The following is a 19,277-nucleotide window of genomic DNA, read 5'->3' as shown; positions in this document are numbered from 1 at the left end:
CACCAATCAAATAAATTATTTATAATTAATTATTTTAAATTCCTTAAAATATGTTAAAAACATGAAGATACTCAACATGACTTTGCACCAAAAAAAAATTCTAGATTTTTCTAAATAAATTCTTTGTTTTAAAAATCAGATGCTTGGCTTAAAAAAAAAAATCACAAAAACATTTTTTGTTTCATGTAATTCCTAAATCTATTGATTGTATACACGTAACAACCTAAAATCAAGGCCCAATAAAAGATACTATCACGTTTGCCCTATTTATCTAACATGACAACATGATAAGCTCTCATTGGACACTTGGCAGATTGTGGATGGGGAGAGAAGTTAACTTTCCCTGTTAAAAGCATCTAAAATAGCCCTTGTAGAATGGAGCTGGGGAGGGGGATGCACCAAATTAAGTTTGTAAGAGAGAATTGGTAGGCTGAAGCTGTCATTTCTGAAAAATTGGAATTTTTTTAAAACTAGCAATCAGGTACTTTATTGGTTCTTAACCTTATTCTTAAGTTGCTCACTGAAGTGTGGTATGAACAGCATACGCTATAGTGTACCATGGGGAAATTTTTTACCTTGAGTAAATGTAACGTACTTTAGTAATAGCAATAGGTACTTCACTTGTGAGATGAGTATCTTCCTCACTCAAAAAGATACCATATTATGCCCTAGTACACTGTCACATATCCCATAGAAAGATACACATTAAAAGTAATTTTTTTTAAAAAGTGCACATTTTGAGCATGCACAGTTAAGAGCTGTGCAAACAGCTCAGTGTTTCAAATAAATACAATTATTACTAATTAATTCTTATCAAAATATCTTACAGTATGGTAACCATTTACAATTATTGCTCCATTAAGAATTTTATCATCAAAGAGCACTTGTTGACCTGTTGTGTAACACCATATATATTAATACTGAAGGGTGCTTAAACTGCAGCTTAATCAGTATAGATCCTGGCATTGTTCTGAAATAGTTCCAGAGAGATCTTGACTGGGTCTTGATTTATTCATGCTATATGCCTATAGCTGAGTCTAATGTGATAATTCAGAGTTAAAGAAGTCTTCCTCAAGTAAGGCAAGTTCACGGCACTAATGGAGAAACAGGCGCTTAGCAATGGCTTCTTTCACAATCTGTCAGTTATCTATGAGCAATTACCAGGACCTCAAGTATATGGATATCAGTTTTGTCACCCTTTCAACAAATAGGAACATAAATGCTTAAAAATAAAATAGCAAGGCTAAAATAAAGGTTAAAAAAACAGTGAACAAGTAAAATAAATACAAGGATTGCACAAGACAGGCTGATGTAAACACATCGATGGGCCAGCAGAGACTCCGAAGCAGAGTGTGAGACTGCTGCGTGCAGCGGCCCAGGCAGCGCTCGGTCTGGAAACGAGGCTACACCTTTCTTCCGCTTGTCATGATTAAATCTTCCACAGCTTTAAGTTAAATCCAAGCAGGTCGCTGATAACACCAGAAACAGCCGAGAGAATGACAACCTGGGTGATGTTGTAAAGCAGCGGGTCCATCGTCAGCCCATACAGACTAAAGGGACTGTCTAGCTCCTTCAGTAGCTTCGTAGCCAGTTTTAAAACATTATTCACTAGTGCCAGTTCCTCCTTTTAGGTTTCTTCTCCATTCTCAAGTAGAGGTTTATCTGTTCAGTAAGTAATATTGAGGTATTGCTATATTTTTTACTTGTTTCTAATCCAAGTGTAACAAATCTTAAGAGAAAAAGTGTCAAGGAGATGCACCAAATCACCAGTTCCCAGTTGTAATGACAGTCGAGGAAGATCTCGTGCACATGAAGCAGCTGAGCACAACAGATAAACACGACTGAGATAGTGAGTAAGAAAGCAGAGGAAGCACATCCACTGACCTCTGAGGACCACGACGCTTAAGATAGGAACGGAGAGACAGCCACATTTTTATATTCTGGACTTTCTTCAACCAGAAATGAGGAACCTCGGACTTCCGAGCCCTCCTTGCAGAAGTTAAATGTCCAAAGAGTTTTGCAAAAAGCAATTGTTGTTTATAAGTTCTTTCTGCTACAGAGAGCAAAACAAAGAAAATCCATACAAGAGACACATGAACCACAAAACTTATCATAACCATAGAAAGAACCATGATGTCTTCAGTAGAACGAAATGCAATCACATAAAGTTCTGAAGCAGAGTGTACTGTGAGCTGTTCCAGGTCTGTAGCTTGAGATAGTTGGAAAACAAATGGAGTTAAGCCCAGGATTAGAGAGATTGCATTTCCAAATATTTGGTATCCTATTCCTGGTATATGGCTGTTCACTCTGTTCATTATCATTCCACTGATTTCAAGCACAGACATGTCTGCTTTCTTACAGTCATTGCCTTCCCACACTATAGCACTTATTTTTTCTAATCCTGGGTGAGAACTATGGAGCCAGGGCAAATGACTGTGATGAAAAGGGTCGTCTCTATATTCTTTTTTCATACACGGATTAATTTGAGGGTTTTCCACATCTGTCTCGCTGGTACAAGATGAAGGGCATTCTGCACAGTGTAACAGGTCTTCCCATAATACATCTTCTGTTTCAGATTCGGGCCTTGTGCTCTAAGAATCCTGTCTGGAACTTGAACAGCGAGAGCTGCAACTAGTACCCGATTTAGGGGCATCCTCATTTGAATAATGCTTTTTGTAATGGTGTGACTTCCTGTTCCAAAGACTGCTTTCCAAAGTCCTGCCCACGTGACAACGTAATGAATACCCCGCTTCAGGACCTTCCTCACTGGACACGTCACCGGAGACATTTATTGTTTTCCTTGGGGGATCTTTGCTAGGAACATTCCTTGGATTTCCTGTGACCCAGGTTGTGTCTTCTGGTCGGATAGTTTCACACTGAGGTTCTTGGTTTTGTATTCCATCTTCACTGCTTTTAACAGTCCTTTTCCCATCAAGGGATACATAGTCATTGTCAGTTTCAGTTGACTTATCAATTGAATTCTTTGCTTTCTTTGACCCCGATAGGAAGGAAGCAGCCTGCCAGAGGTCTCGGAAGACAGCGCCAACACCGTGCAGACTGCCAGCTCCGTGGCTCTGCCCTGAGTGTTATCTGTCGTGCTAGAGCCATCTCCTTCCCTGTGTACTTCCAAATGGGCTGCTTTTCTTAATTTCCTTCTTCTTTTCCCGCCTGTGCTTAGAGGAGGTTTGGGTGTTCTTGTTGACACAATCTGGTAGTGCACAGTTCCCAAGAGCAGCATCAGCCATATTCACTTCCGTTAGAGGTATGCTATGTGGACTAGGAATGGAGCAGAATAATGCTACTGCGGAAACTTGAAGAAGATAAAGGACAAGAAGCCAGAAAAAGATGACCTTCAATGTAACTTGTAACCACCACCAGAAGAAAAAAGGGAAAAATACAACTCGAACAATCCCTTTTCTAGTCAGAGAAGTCCAAGGACTTTCAGGCTTTGCCTTAGCAAATGCAGACCCTCTTACAAGATCAACATCTATGAGGTCTGGTTTCACATGTGCTGTTTTCTTTGGTTTATTTCTTAACCCCTTGATTTCTCTTTGTTCAACAGATTTTTCCCATATTTGTTGGTTATATGCTCCAATCTTCTTTCGATACCAGACTATAGCATCTGTGACTTTGGACGCCATTTATTCCACTGAAATTACACATTGGTCATTTTGAGCGTAGCAGCGAGCCCGCACCGCGCCGCTAGGAGGCTGCTGGAAAGCGCGCCCAGGAGCACCGAAGCCAGCGCTGCCGCCGCCGCCGCCCGCCCCCTCCCCCAACTCCTTTTTTTGAAACTAATATCACCCTAATACCAAAACCAGGTACAGATGCTACAAGTAAAGAAAACTATACGTCTATATCCCTGATGAACTTAGACACAAAATTCAGGAACAAAATCCTCATAAACTGAATTCAACAACACATCAAAAACATTATCCACCTAGATCAAGTAGGCTTCATCCCAGGAACGCAGGGTTGGTTCAACATACAGAAAACTGTCAATGTAATACACCACATGAATAAGCTTAATCACAAAAACCACATGATCATTTCAATAGATGCAGAAAAGACCTTTGACAAAATATAATAGTACTTCATGATCAAAATGTTGGAGAGAATAGGCATTAATGGTTTATATCTCAACATAATAAAGGCTATATATAAAGCACTTAAAGCCCAAGTAATACTTAATAGGGAAAAACTCCAGAAATTCCCACTGAGATCAGGAAAAGGCAGGGATGCCCACTCTCACCTCTGCTCTTCAACATAGGACTAGAAGTCCTAGGCCAAGCAATAAGACAGGAGAAAGAAATAAAAGGGATACAAATTGAAAAGGACGAAGTCAAGTTGCCCTATTTGCAGATGACATAATCCTATACATAAGTGACCTGAGAGCCTCCATCTCAAAACTCTTAAAGGTGATCAATTCTTTCAGCAAAGCAGCAGGATACAAAATCAATGCACACACACACACACACACACACACACACACACAAAATCAGTAGCCTTTTTATACACAAAGGACAAAGATACAAAGAAATTAGTGACACTGTCCCATTTTCAATAGCAACAGCAAAAATAAAATACCTTGTAATAACATTAACCAATGATGTGAAAGGCATATATAATGAATACATAAAAATACTCAAGAAAGAAACTGAGGAGGAATTGAGAAGATGGAAAGACCTCCCTGCTCCTGGATAGGCAGAATTAACATTGTGAAAATGGCAATCCCACCAAAAGCAATATACAGATTTAATGCAATACCAATAAAAATTCCAGGATCATTCTTCAGAGAAATTGAAAAAATGATCTCAAGTTATATGGAATAGCAGAAGGCCTCGGATATCCAAGCATATCTTCAGCAAAAGAAACACCTCTGGAGGCCTCACCATACCTGATCTAAAGCTCTATTACAAAGCCATAGTAATTAAAAAAAAAAAAAAAGTACGGTACTGCCATAAAAACAGGAATATAGACCAATGGAACAGAATTAAGGAATCCAGACTTTAGGTCAAGTAACTACAGCTACTTGATATTCAACAAAGGCCCTAATAATGTAGACTAGAGAAAAGACAGCATCTTCAACAAATGGTGCTGGACAAACTGGTTACCCATATGCAGAAAAATGAAACTAGATCCACACATCTCTCCATGCACAAAAATTAAGTCCAAATGGATCAAAGACCTCAATCTAAGACCAAAAATTTACTACTGAGGGAAAATTTAGAGGAACTCTCCACAATATAGGAGTGGGGAAAGATCTCATGAACGAAACCCCCAGTAGCTCAGGAACTTAAATGATCACTCAACCAATGGGATCTCATGAAGCCGAAAAGTTTTTTCACAGACAAATGTACAATAAGCAGAGCCAATAGATTACCCACAGAATGGGAGAAATTTTTTCCAGCTATAGAACTGACAGAGGCCTAAGTTCGACAATCAACAAATAACTTAAAAACCTAAACAATAAAAAAATCAAACAACCCACTCACACAGTGGGGCAGAGAACTGAGTAGGGAGTTCTCAGAGGAAGAAATACAAATGGCGAACACACACTTAAAATGTTCAACATCCTTAACTGTGGTGGTTCGATTCAGGTGTCCCCCATAAAGTTAGGTGCTCTGAATGTTAGGTTCCCAGCTGATGGAGATTTGGGAATTAACACCTCCTGGAGGCAGTGTATTGTTGGGGGCAGGCTTATGGAATAGCCAGTTTCCCCTTGCTAGTGTTTGGCACACTCTCCTGTTGCTATTGTTGCCAAGGGGTGATGTCCACCCTCTGCTCATTCCATTGTTTTCCCTGCCATCATGGAGCTTCTCCTCAAGACTGTAAGACAAAATAAACCTCTTTTTCCCACAAGTTGCTCTTGGTTGGATGATTTCTACCAGCAATATGAACCTTACTGCAACACTAACCATTAGGGAAATACAAATTAAAACAACTGTGAGATTCCACCTTAACCTGATAAGGATAGAAAACATTAAAAAATCACATGAAAACAAATGTTGGTGAGGATGTGGAGAAATAGGAATACTCATTCACTGTTAGCGGGTATGTAAAATGGTACAACCACCATGGAAAGCAATATGGAGACTCCTAAAAAGGACAACTATAGAGTAACCAACAGACTCAGTTATTACCTTACTGGGCAATTACCCTAAAAGCACCACACCTCAGTTCAGAGATGTTTGCTCAACCATGTTTATAGCTGCTCAATTCATAATAGCTAAGAACTAGAATCAACCCAGGTGCCCATCATTGGACAAATGGATAACCAAGATGTGGTATAGCTACATAATTAAATTCCACTCAGCAGTTAGAAAAAATCACACAATGAAACTTGTAGAAAAATGGTTGAACTTGGAACAGATCATACTCAGCAAACTCACACAATCACAGAAAGACAGTCATGGTATGGTCTCACTCATTTGTGGCCCCTAACCTGGATCAGCCCGAGATGCTGACATACCTAATAGGCATCTTGAGGCCTGGACAATAGGGAAGGCAGGGCTTGAGGGAAGGGTAAGGATGGGGGAGGGGAGATTACACAAAACTGAACCCAAATGGAACTGGTACCATAGAATACTATATCCTGAAAGACAGACTAAAAGGTTGAACCCTCAATAGGACTTTAGGGGGAGAACCTGAATTGAAGGCCCTGGAGAGGGTAAGATTAAGCCTAACCTTAAATTTCTCCTGTTTCTTTTTGTTTTCTTTCTTTCTTTTTTCTCTCTTTTTTTTAATTTTTCTTCTTTCTTTTTTCCCTTGGAGCTGGCCTGTAATTCCCAGCACCATGATGCAGTTAACACCCACAATGAGCTGTCGATCAGAGAGACCTATAAGGTTTCCCAAAACAAGACAGACTTCTCTCAAGCACTTTGATTACCCTCCAGAGGTTAATAGTAAGACCCTACTGCTGAAAACACCATATGCTGTCAGTACGGAACATAGAGAGACACTGCTGGATTGTGGAAGAGAGCCAATCCCCAGACAGTTAGCCTGTATAGTGCGAGAAGTCCTACGTAAGCTACTGGGGGAAACTGGCCAACATGTGTCCAAGCACTCGAGGTCTAAGGTACTCAGAAGCAAACAACATTTCAGGTTATCCTGTGCTAAGGCGAGACCTTACCTCAAAAAATATATTACTAAAAACATTCATACATACATTAAAAATTTATAGCTTGGGCTGTAGACATGGCTCAATGGCTAAGAGCACCTCCTTTGCAGGCATGAGGGCCTGAGGAGACCCGAGAGACTGCTCAAGTTCAATACTCAAGACCCACATAAACTTCTGGGTGTGGCTAGTCAGGTCTATAACTCAAGTCCTAGGAGGACTGGAATCTCTCTGGGGCTCATGAAAAAATGGCAAGCTCCAGGGTCAGTCAGAGATTCCAGCTCAAGTAAGAATGGGTAGAAGAGCCAGGCATGGTGGCACATGCCTTTAATCCCAGCACTCAGGAGGATCACTGAATTCAAGGCCACCCTAAGACTACACAGTGAATTCCAGGTCAGCCTGGACTAAGTGAAACCCTACCTCAAAAAACCAGAGAAAAAAAAAGAATGGATAGAAAAACTATGGAGGGGGACACTTGACCCTTCCTTCCTCTCTAGCCACTGCACGCTGCTGTAGGCCCACTCACAGTGCTGCACAGGCACACATGCATATATACAACAAACACACACACACTGCCAAAAAAAACAGAAGAGGAGGAGGATGAGGAGAAAGAGAAGGCTTAAACAGCTTAGATAGAAAAGCAACATGTATCTATTGTGTGAATCAGTTTTAAGAAAAACGTAGACAAAACTACAGGCTGACATCAATTTTACACAAAAATTTAGAGGGGTAGTCATTAATGTGACCAGAATAAGGACTGTGAAAGTAAAGATGAAATTTCATTTTTTCCTAGAAATTTCTTTATTGTTTAATTTTTTTCATAGCATAATTCCTATAGTTTTTAAAACCAAAAATTTATGGTAAGAGACAGAGCCAGAAAGAGAAGCATAAGAAAGTTTCACAAACTGAGTAAAATATGGAAAAGTGGATAGATAAATTCCATAGACTCCCCTCCGGTACTTAGGAAATATTACCTTTGGAATCTTGCCTGCTTGTAAGAGTAACTGCAGAATTTATATGGGAAATTATGCAGCACAGTAAACTGCCAGGGACTCCATCCACTCAGTATAAAAGGACAGATCATGCTTGAACATCAACAGGTGAAGTATATTCTACTAACACCTAGCTAATGAATTACTTCAGATTTAAACAGAGATTAGCACACATCTTCTGAAAAGCTCTGTTAGAACAATACCTAATAATGCAACTTAAAAATCTGGTTAGAGGGCTGGAGAGATGGCTTAGTGGTTAAGCGCTTGCCTGTGAAGCCTAAGGACCCCGGTTCAAGGCTCGATTCCCCAGGACCCACGTTAGCCAGATGCACAAGAGGGCGCGTGCATCTGGAGTTCATTTGCAGTGGCTGGAGGCCCTGGAGCACCCATTCTCTCCCTCTCTATCTGCCTCTTTCTCTGTCTGTCACTCTCAAATAAGTAAAAATAAACAAAAAAATTAGAAAAAAATCTGGTTAGATTTTAAAAATTAAGTTAGATAGAATCATCTAGCTGAAGTCCATCAAACCAACCACCTTGAAATAATGTTATTAATTTATTAATATTCATGCTTTCAAATGTGAACGTCTTACTCTTCATTATATTTTAAAACTAAATGTTAATAATATTAAGTTCTTAAAATAGTATTCTGGAGAGTTGAAAAGTAATGAAATGTAGTATGTCCATAATAAAATAGGAAACTAAATTATAAAGAACAAAAATATCCTAACCAGCTGCAAACAGGTAAGGAAATCCTTCAACAAATTCTCAGCTGGACCAGAGCCTTGTGGCTGAGATCTTCAAGGTAAAAAAATGCCCATTTCGTTATTTTTATTTCACAATTTCATACTTGTATATAATGTGCTTTGATATATCACCACCCCATCATTCTCTCTTGTCCCCCTTCTTCTTGGAGTCTTTGTTTATTTGGTGACCCACTGAGTTTCATTATGGTTGATTACATGAGCATGGGTGAGGAGTTATTTCTAGAGGCATTGGCAACCTAATTGTGCCTGCACAATTAAAGAAAATGACTTTCCTTCCCTGGCTACTATTACCAACATTCCTCAGAGAGGGATGGCATCCCCCTTAAAATGCCATCTCTAATGCCCTCCCCTACTGGCTTGAAGCTGCTGTCCCTGCTGCACTAAAGTTCCTTATAGCACTCCCTAAAGAGAACTCTAGTGGCCAACTTGTCCCAACCCACCCAGCACTTATCTGTTTTTTCCATGGAAAATCTTATATTTTGGGCAATTCAAGATGATTAATCATGTCCAGGGCCATACTTCTATTTAAAAAAAATTAAAGCCAAGACCCTTTAACAGCCTTGGCATGGGAAGAAAAGACATGTAGACATGTAATTGTACTCAGAAAAGTCTTATTCCTTGTCATAAAAGTTTGCAAACAGGCTAAAAGTCAGAATTTAGTCCCTTGATTGAAAAACAGAAGAATTTCAAAAACATATGCAAGAAAATAGTACAGGCTATGCAATCCAATGTACATGAAGTTTGTAAACTGGCAAAGTTAACCTATAGTAACAGAAATCAGATCAGTAGTAGCCTAGGTGATGTCAGTAAGAGGAAGAGGAACTTTCTGGAATGAGAGAAATGTTCTCTATCATGCTTAGCGTAATGAGTACTTACAATATATGCATTCACTGTGCATAAACTTCCCCTTTAAAGAGTTAATTTTAACAAAGAGCTACCTGCTCACACAAGTCTATTGAAGCATTATTCACAACAGCAAAGATCAGTCTAGGTATTCACTAGCAGGCAACAGGATGAAGAAAATATGATACATGTACAGAATGAAGTGTGAGTCAACCATAAAGAATGAAATTCTGTCATTGCACAAAAACATAAAAATGCAAGAAATTATTACATGAAATAAGTGAGACAGAAAAGTACTACCTGTTCTATGTCCTTGGAAGTGCAAAGATGCTAGCTGGTACTAGCTGGAGACTGAGAAGGGAATGCAGGTAGCAGAGGAAAGGTCAGCACATGCTTCATGTAAACATCACACTGAACCTCATTAATATGAACAATTAATGAGTCTTAATAAGAAAGTTTATTAGGGCTGGAGAGATGGCTTAGCAATTAAGGCACTTGCCTGCAAAGCCAAATGATCCCAGTTCAATTCCCTAGTGCCCACATAAATCAAATGCACAAGATGACACATGCATCTGGAGTTGTTTGCAGTAGCTAGAGAGGCCCCGGCATGTCCATTCTTGTGTGCTCGCATGTGCGCTTGCTCTTTCTCTCTCTTTCTTGCTCTCTCTCTCCCCCTCCCCCTCCCCCTCTCCCTCTCCCTCTCCCTCTCCCTATCCCCCTCCCTCCCTCCCTCCCTCCCTCCCTCCCTCCCTCCCTCCCTCTCCTTTTTAAAAAAGATTTTTAGCCAGGCGTGGTGGCACACGCCTTTAATCCCAGCACTCAGGAGGCAGAGGTAGGAGGATCGCCGTGAGTTCAAGGCCACCCTGAGACTACATAGTTAATTCCAGGTCAGCCTAGACCAGAGACCCTACCTTGAGAAAAAAAAAAAATTTAAAGAAAGTTTATTAAAATAATCTGGGGGCTGGAGAGATGTCTCAAGTCGTTAAGGTGCTTGCCTGCAAAGCCTAATGACCTGAGTTCATTTCCCCAGTACCCATATAAAGCCAGATGCACAAAGTGGCAAATGCATCTGGAATCCATTTGCAACAGCTGGAGGCCCTGACATGCCCATTCTCTGTGTCTGTCTCTCTTCTATCTCTCTGTGCTTGCAAATAAATAAATAAAAATATTTTAAGTAATAATAACCTGAATATTGTTTGCATGCTAATAATCCCCGACTTTAGAAGCTAAAAGAGGAAGATCATGTGTTTGAGGCTAACTTGGGCTACAAAGAAAGAAGATGTCTAAAAATAAATTGTTTAAAATAAAAACTAAAAGTGGAACTACCATGTTACCTTGCAAGTCCACTACTGGGTATAAATGGAAATGAATGTGAAATTGTTATATTTAAGAGACAGCTGAACTCCCATGTTCATTGTAGTGCTGCTCATAAACCAAGAATGGAAACAACCTGTATCCATCCTCTGATGACCTACAAAGAATGAATCTTATTGTTTGTGCCAATGTGATTAGAATGTGAGGTCCTTATGCCACACAAAATCCAGCGGGCTCAGAAAGAAGAGTGCTGCCTGCTCACTTCTACAACAGTTCCCTCACGTGAAGTGAGAAGGCAGTGGCTACCAGAGGCTGGGAAGAACAGTGGGGAAAGGTTGATTAAGGGCACTAAGTCATGGTAGGAAAAAGTTCTGGTATGGTACTGCAAGACAGGGTGACTGTGAGTAAGAATAATAATGCATGGAATGCTTCAAAAAGAAGAAAGGACTTTGAATGCTTTCAATGTAAAGAAATGAAGAACATATTTGACAATTTTTTTTTAAGCTTTTACAGGGGCTGGAGAGATTGCTTAGTGGTTAAGGTGCTTGCTTGTGAAGCTCAAAGACACAGGTTTGATTCCCCAGTACCCATGTAAGCTGGATGAACAAGGTGGTGCAGGTGTCTGTAGTTGATTTGCAGTGGCTTGAGGCCCTGGTATGCCATTCTCTCCTCCTGCCCCTCCTTTCTCTCCACCTGTTTCTCACAAATAAATAATAAGCTTTTATGGACTAGGGAGATAGCTCAGTGGTTAAAGGTATTTGCTTGTAAAGCCTGCCAGCCTGGGTTCAATACCTTAATACTCACATAAAGCCAGACATACAAAGTGGTGCATAACCTGGAGTTCATTTGCAGTGGCAAGAGGACCTGGTGTGCCCATTCCCTCCCTCCCTCTATCACTCACAAGTGAATTAATAGAAACATTTTTTTTAAAATGCCTTCATTCAGGGCTGGAGAGGTGGCTTAGTGGTTAAGCACTTGCCTGTGAATCCTAAGGACCCCGGTTCAAGGCTCAATTCCCCAGGACCCACATTAGCCAGATGCACAAAGGGGCGCACGCGTCTGGAGTTCATTTGCAGTGGCTGGAGGCCCTGGCGCGCCTATTCTTCCCCCCCACCCCACCCCCGCCTCTTTCTCTCTGTCACTCTCAAATAAATAAATAAATAAAAATAAACAAAAAAAAAATTTAAAAGCCTTCATTCAGAACATGAAAATCTATCTAGAAAGAATGCATGCTTTTCTCTGCTTATTTATATAGTTCACTGCTTTTATAGTCAATATTTCTTATAGTTGGTGTTGGCTGTTTTTGAAATTTGCCTTAGCAGATTTGTGGCTATTGTTCCTTTGGAGCTTTGCAAGTTGCTGACATGATAACTGTAAAGTTACTTTGTTTGCAGCATATCAAGCTTAAATGCTGTGACTGTTTTTATGTCATTTGGCCTGGTGGCCTGTCCTGGATCTTTCTTCCCTTGTGGTTTGTGTGAAGTGTCAGCAGCCACCTGATGCTCTGCTGTGCCGACTCTAGGAGCAGCTTTCATGTAGATGCATTGATGTGCACAGGACTCAGGCCCACAGCTCCACAGCGGAGCTGCGGTAGGGGACAGATGGATGGGCAAAGTCGAGTTTGTTTAGCATATTTAGGTCCTTAGTCTTGAGTTTTTTCTTAATGCAAAGATCATCCATAAGGTGTGATCTGTACCAAAGAGATGCTTCCTTCAGTGTAAGAAAAATATTACTCTTAATGTATTCTGAAGATAAAAAAAATTTAAATGTATAAAAATAAACTTATTATAAGCATTTCAAAAAAAAAAGAAATGAGGAACATAATAACAGACATATTTAACCTGACATAATTAAATTAATTTAAATAACCTGATTGTAACATCCATGTGTACACAATACACTTACACATAACCTGGAATACCACTCATATGTTCAGTGTGCGTGTGTATGTGCCTGCATGTGTGTGTGTTTGAGGAAGGTATCTCTCACTATATAGCCAAGACTGATCCTGCTGCTCAGCTCTCACATGCTGTTACAGGCATGTACCACCACACCTGGATCAACCTTTATGTTTTTTTCTTTCTTTTGGGGGGTGTTCGAGGTAGGGTCTCATTCTAGCCCAAGCTGACCTGAAATTCACTATGTAGTCTCAGGGTGGCCTCAAACTCTCAGCGATCCTCCTACCTCTGCCTCCCAAGTGCTGGGATTAAAGGCTTGCACCACCATGCCCAGGAACGTTTATGTTTTTATGTATTAGTTAACAAGTAATTTTTGAGAAAGAAGAGTCGAAAATGGGAGTGGCTGGGGCATGAATATCATGAATCTGCAACTAGCCTGGGCTACAGAGTGAGGCCCTGTAGTAAAACATTAGGGGGCAAAGGGCAGAGGAATGGTAGTAGGGAAGAAATTTTTAAAAGACAAGTGAGATCTATCCAAAAAGATGCAGAGAAAGCTGGAATGGTCACTTGGAGATGCCTCCAGTGGGATTCCCCGGTTAAGAGGTTTGAGTAATCACAAAGCTATGGTCACTTTCAACTAGACATTTACAGCACAATACCCTACAATCTTATCTAAAATCTACTTGAACTTCTTTCAGAATATGTGCTGCCCTTCAACACAGGAAATGGCAAAGCTCACGCCTTCACATTTTATGCAGGGGCGCTATGGCAGGAAGGCGTGTAGATCTCCACAGCATAGTAGGGCAAAGCGGTGTGGACACAGACATCCCAAGGACTGACCTAATGAGATCAAAACTGTGGAGTGGCCTTGGTGCAGGAGGGCTTCTGGGATCTGACCTGGATGCCTTATTTGCTTACTGCAAGTCAGTCAGTCTGAGAGTTGACTAGGTTCAAAGCACAATCATAGACAGACTCCCAGGACAGAAGGACCAAGAGGGCACCAGATGATTTCAACAGATGTCCTTCAACACATCAAGTGACCCTTCCAAAGAAAAGCATCCTTTGAATATCTGAGGTTTGGGGTGTTGACTAGCCCCATCCAAAGGCAGCTTTCCATCGCTTTTCAGTTCCCTGCTTGTCTTGCACGGTCCAGAGGACAGTTAGGCCCTGCATGGAGGAGGCATGTGTGCCTGGCACATGTGCTGGCACTGATGGACCCTGTCTGCCCCGCCCTGCTCGCAGGGGTGGCGCCACTGGCAGCAATGGGGAACAGGAACTGCAGCCCAATCATTAGATGGCCCACGGAGGTCATTCAACGAACGTGCGCTAAAACTTTCTCAAGTGAAAAGGCCAGAAGTCTCTCACGTGATCCATGTCTGGTGAGGGATAAGGCTTGTGGGCCTTGGGTGTGTACGTGCACATACGTTTCCATGTGCTAAGTCTGCGCTCCGCACAGCACCGGTGCAGCCAAACATCTTCCCAGAATTATTTCCCGGTTGGGAAATGGAAAGTTGTTGGACAGGCTCTTCCATCTAAAGGCATGTAACAAAGTGTAGTGCATAGCGGAGGTCCTGGCCCAGTAAAACGTCAGAGCCAATTCGACCCTTTGCAACCTGAGAGTAGAGCTGGCACGGCGGAGTCCCAACACAGCACTGCCTGCGCAGGCCAGACCCTGCAGGCAAGTGCCTGTCCCCGTAACCACCCCTAACAGCCTCTGCGCTCCGTTTCCTACCATATCGCTGCTCCCCCTCTGCCTAGTAAGAGCAGCTGACAGCCGCTGGGTATTGTGGTCTGGGCCGTTCAGGTGCCAAACTGAAAATAAATCCTCCCCCAGTAACTTTTAGCTAGTGCTCAGGAAAATAATGGCACCACAGAGATACCACTGAGTTTGCATAAAAGGAATTAGAGGATTAGAACTGTGAGTGACGTTATGAGAAAAGTACCACATTTGTTGATGCAAGGCAAGAAAATTAAGATAGAATAACACAAGATCAGGAAGAACTGGTGAGGCAGGGAACCGCTGAAGCAATTTTTATCTACAGCACATCTAGAACTGGGCCAAAATGAACTATGGAGTCATATTTTTACATTTTATTAACCTGTCCCCCAGCAGATATGGGTAAAGATAGTGTTTTAACTTTACAGAGTTGCTCATGTTCTGTCTCTTCTCTCTCTCAAAGAAAAATTTATACTGAATAAGGAAATAAAAGATGGACATGGTTGCATACACCTATAAGTCCAAAATAGTTCTACAGTTTTGATATTAATTTTGAATTTAAAACAGTAACATACCAAACTAAGAGGGAGTGAACTAAAATACCAAAGTAGAACAAGCTCCAAGTAAGAAACTAGTAACTCTGTTTCACCATGTAGCACGGGAGGGGCTAAAATTCAGATGCTCTCTATCATGCTTGCTAAGCCGTGGAGCACTCGCAGCTCAGCGTGGGCATTCACAGCTCCAGCACTCATCCCAGAGTGGACATGACCCTCCCCAGGTTCAACATGCAGACACCAGAAACCTTATGACAGTCAACTGAGGAGTACTGATTAACTCAGTCCATCCTGACTGAATGAATACTTCCATCTTTAGGCTAAAGCAATGTAACAATAAAATCTTCAATAATAACAGCCGAGTCAGCCACCACCAAGTTTATTTTTTGAATGAGGCTCCAACATGTCTTCAAGGGCATTAGATCCAAAGCCAAAGAAAACCAAAGTGATGTATCAAAGACTAAGAGTAATTCGATGGCAAATACTTAAAAAGGCCTCAAAAACTGACAGTCAGCAATGACTCTCAAAATAGAATTGTAATTGGATTCTTTCATTCACAGTTCTACTACAGTTATAAAGGACTGCAAAAATCAAAAGTACTGGCCTCCACAGGGCTGGAGAAGGCTCAGTGGTTAAAGGTACTTGCTTGCTGTTGCCTACCCAACTTACATTTATTTCTAGGCCATAGCTATCTGCTCACACCAGTCCATTTCTTCTACACTCAACTCCTCAAGTTCTCAGAATATGGGCAGAATACAGTAAGCCTGCCACACAAACTGATTCTAGCCCAGTTTAGTACTTTCTTCCCCTCATAATCCAAGCCTGCACAGTTTTTTCTCATTCAGGTCTTTCATCACTGACAGAATGGTGCATCAAACCCTGCTTACAGCCCTGCAAGGCATCTTTTACACCAAGGTTTCAAATTCTTTCTCGTTCCTCCCACAAACCACTTCCAAAAGGCCAACAGCCACACAATGAAGTTTCTAGCATCAACAAACCCACTCCACTGATGCCAATTTTCTGTTGTAGTTATATTTGTGTTGCAGCTAATGGGAGGAAAGAATTTTATTCTGGCTTACAGTCTTAGTGGGGAGCTCCATGATGATAGGGGATAGCTGGACCAGAGCAGAGGATGACATCACCTCTGCCATAGCAGGTGGAAAACAGCAGCAGAAAGGTGAGCTGAATTCTGACAAGGGGAGCTGGCTATAACACCCATAAGCCAGTCCCCAGCAACACACCTCCTCCAGCAAGTCTCTACTTCCCAAAATGCCACCAGCTGGGGACCAAGCATTCAGAACACATGAGTTTACGGAGGACATCTAATTCAAAGCACTACACAGCACATGACAAAAACTACTGGGCTGGAGAGATGGCTCAGCAGTTAAGGCACTTGCCCATAAACCTGTCAATCCGAGTTCAATTTCCCAGTATCCACATAAAGTCAGACACACACAGTGGCACATGCATCTGGAGTTCATTTGCAAGGGCTAGAAGCTATGGCACACCCATTCTTTCTCTTTGCTGGGTATGGTGGTGCACGCCTTTTATCTCAGCGCTCTCAAGACAGAGGTACGCAGATTGCTATGAGTTCAATGCCAGCCTGGGACTATCAAGTGTGTTCCAGGCCACCCTGGGATACAGTGAGACCCTACCTCAAAAACAAACAAACTTCTCAGCCATGCATGGGAGGAAGGGGCTGCAGTCTCATTATCCCCTGCTGTGAAATGCCCCTGGTGACCTAACGACCTTCCACTAAGCACCACCTCTTAAAGGCTCCACCACCACATTAGGAACCAAGCCCTTAACAGGCGGACCTCCGGAGAACACCTAAGATCCAAACTACAGCAGTGGTATCTTCCTGTCAGAGACTCTACAAGTATCAGCCAGTATCTATCTATCTAATCTCCCTTCACTTAACCATATTCTTCCATTATTCCCAAACACATAGTGACTATTTCTATATGCACACATTGTTTTAAATCCCCCAAAGTTGAGGTGAACAACTAAGCTCACAAGCAAAATACGGAAAACACTGAGCACAGCCTACTTGGTTCCATGTTCTTCAACCCTCGAGTTAAACACACCTGAAATGACCACAGCGGGGAACTGGAAAAAAGAATAAACCAGATACATGTTTGAAAAGTGGAGCTGGAGGACTTAACAGAGGAAGGTGCTCTGGATGAGGAGGTGCCAAATGGACCCAGGCCCTTGAAAAGAGCAGGATCAGGCAGGGGCAGACTTTGAAGGCTAGAGTGGGGAGTGAAATGGCTTGGATTGATTTAAAATGTAACTGTACCAGGTACTCTCCTTCTCACAAGCAGTCAGTGACCAATGCACTCCTATCCAGAGGACAGGGTTATTCTCTGTAGCTTTGAAGTGAAAGTTGTCAGTCTTAGTTGTATTGGGCATAATTAGGAGATCCAAAACTGTAAGTAGAGCCATCATGAGAAAATGCAGGGACTGAAGTACTAGGAACTAACCTCCCTCTCCAGGTCCAGAATGTTGGCAGTCAGGTTTATAGGAGGCAAAAAGTGGTACAGGGCTGGGGAGATGGCTTATCAGTTAAGGCACTTGCCTATGAAGCCTAAGGGTGTAGGTTTGACTCCCCAGAACCCACATAAGCCAGATACATGGTGGTGCATGCTTCTGAAGTTCATTTGTAGTGGCTAGAGGCCCTAATATGCCCATATATTCCCATTCTCTCTGTCTCTCAATTTTTTTTAATTAAATTTAATTTTTTAAAATATTTTATCTCAAAAAGTGATATGAGTCTGGCTTCATTTGCAGCAGCAAGAGACCTGGATAGCATGTGTGTACACATGTGCACACGTGCACACAAACACATACAAGAAAATAAATGTGTTTTTAAAGCACAGCAAATATTCCCTAAGGGAAAATCAAATTGATAGGTGACATCATATGAGGCCACTTATTTTAATTTTATTCATTTAAAATTTACTAATACACTATTTTGGGTGTTTGATCTATCTGATAAAACACTTAAAATTAATAAGGAGTTAGTAAAAACTCAATTTATAAAATTTAGTTCTTGATTTTAAAAAAAGAAGAAAAGAAAAAGAAAGAATTTACTTAAGGTAATCAGATGGTGAGGATGCTTCTGAAATAACCAAACAAGAAGCTGTTGGCCACTGAAGCTGGGTGAAGAGCATAGGTCATTTTTCATCCCATCTGCTCTTATTTTCATGTGAAAACCACCATGAGGAAAAGATTATTACAATTACATTGTAATTGATAGTTTCTAATGTGACATAATGACTATATAGATTTGGGGTGTACAAATAGATGTGAATGGGAGAAAAACTTGACAGTCATTTTTCCCAAGAAATAAAAGTATGACCAAATTATTTAGGAGCAGCATACAAAGAGTGCAAATCTATACTCCCAACACTTGGGAAGTAAAAACCAGAGAATCTGGAGTTCAAGGTTACATACCAAATTTGAGGTAGCCTTGGCTACATGAGACAATGGCTCATATTTTAAAAAGAAATGGGCGGGGCAAGAAGAGAAGGAAGAAGGGAATGAAAGAAAAAGAAAGGAAAAATAAATCTGAGCCAAAATTACAGAGGGAAAACTGCAGAGAAGTGTAGAGAAGAGCTGCCATTTTGTTTTTATTTAGTTTTTGTTTTTATTTATTTGAGAGAGAGAGAATGGGCACACCAGGGCCTTCAGCCACTACAAACTAACTACGGACACATGTGCCAGCTTGTTCATCTGGCTTATGTGGGTTCTAGGGAATCAAACCTGGGTTATTTGGCTTTGCAGGCAAGCACCTTAACTACTGAGACATCTCTCCAGACCATGCTTTCATTTGTTTTATTTACTTTTATCTTCAGAGACAAGGTCTTGCTACACTGCCTAGGCTATCATTGAACATGTAATTCTGCTCCTTCAGCTTGCTGAGTTCTGGGATTACAGACAAGTGTCACTATACCCAGAGAACTTTTTATTTTCTTTAAAAAAAGTTTGAGAGCTAGAGATATGGCTTACCGGTTAAGGCACGTGCCTGTGAAGCCTAAGGACCCAGGTTCAATTCCCCAGAAGTAAGTAAGCCAGA

General features: G+C 41.3%; 1 protein-coding gene and 1 pseudogene across 2 annotated transcripts in view; both read right to left on the bottom strand.

Annotated features, from left to right (window-relative positions):
• Positions 1-19,277, bottom strand: part of Fut10 (fucosyltransferase 10) — a 175,623-nt gene that overhangs the window by 79,804 nt on the left and 76,542 nt on the right. The window lies entirely within an intron of this gene.
• Positions 1,380-3,729, bottom strand: LOC101603906 (annotated as a pseudogene).

Source organism: Jaculus jaculus, chromosome 9 (genome assembly GCF_020740685.1).
Source record: "Jaculus jaculus isolate mJacJac1 chromosome 9, mJacJac1.mat.Y.cur, whole genome shotgun sequence".
Classification (NCBI taxonomy): Eukaryota; Metazoa; Chordata; class Mammalia; order Rodentia; family Dipodidae; genus Jaculus; species Jaculus jaculus.
The sequence above is the reverse complement of the archived record's forward strand: the minus strand, read 5'-3'. Positions and strand labels throughout refer to the sequence as shown.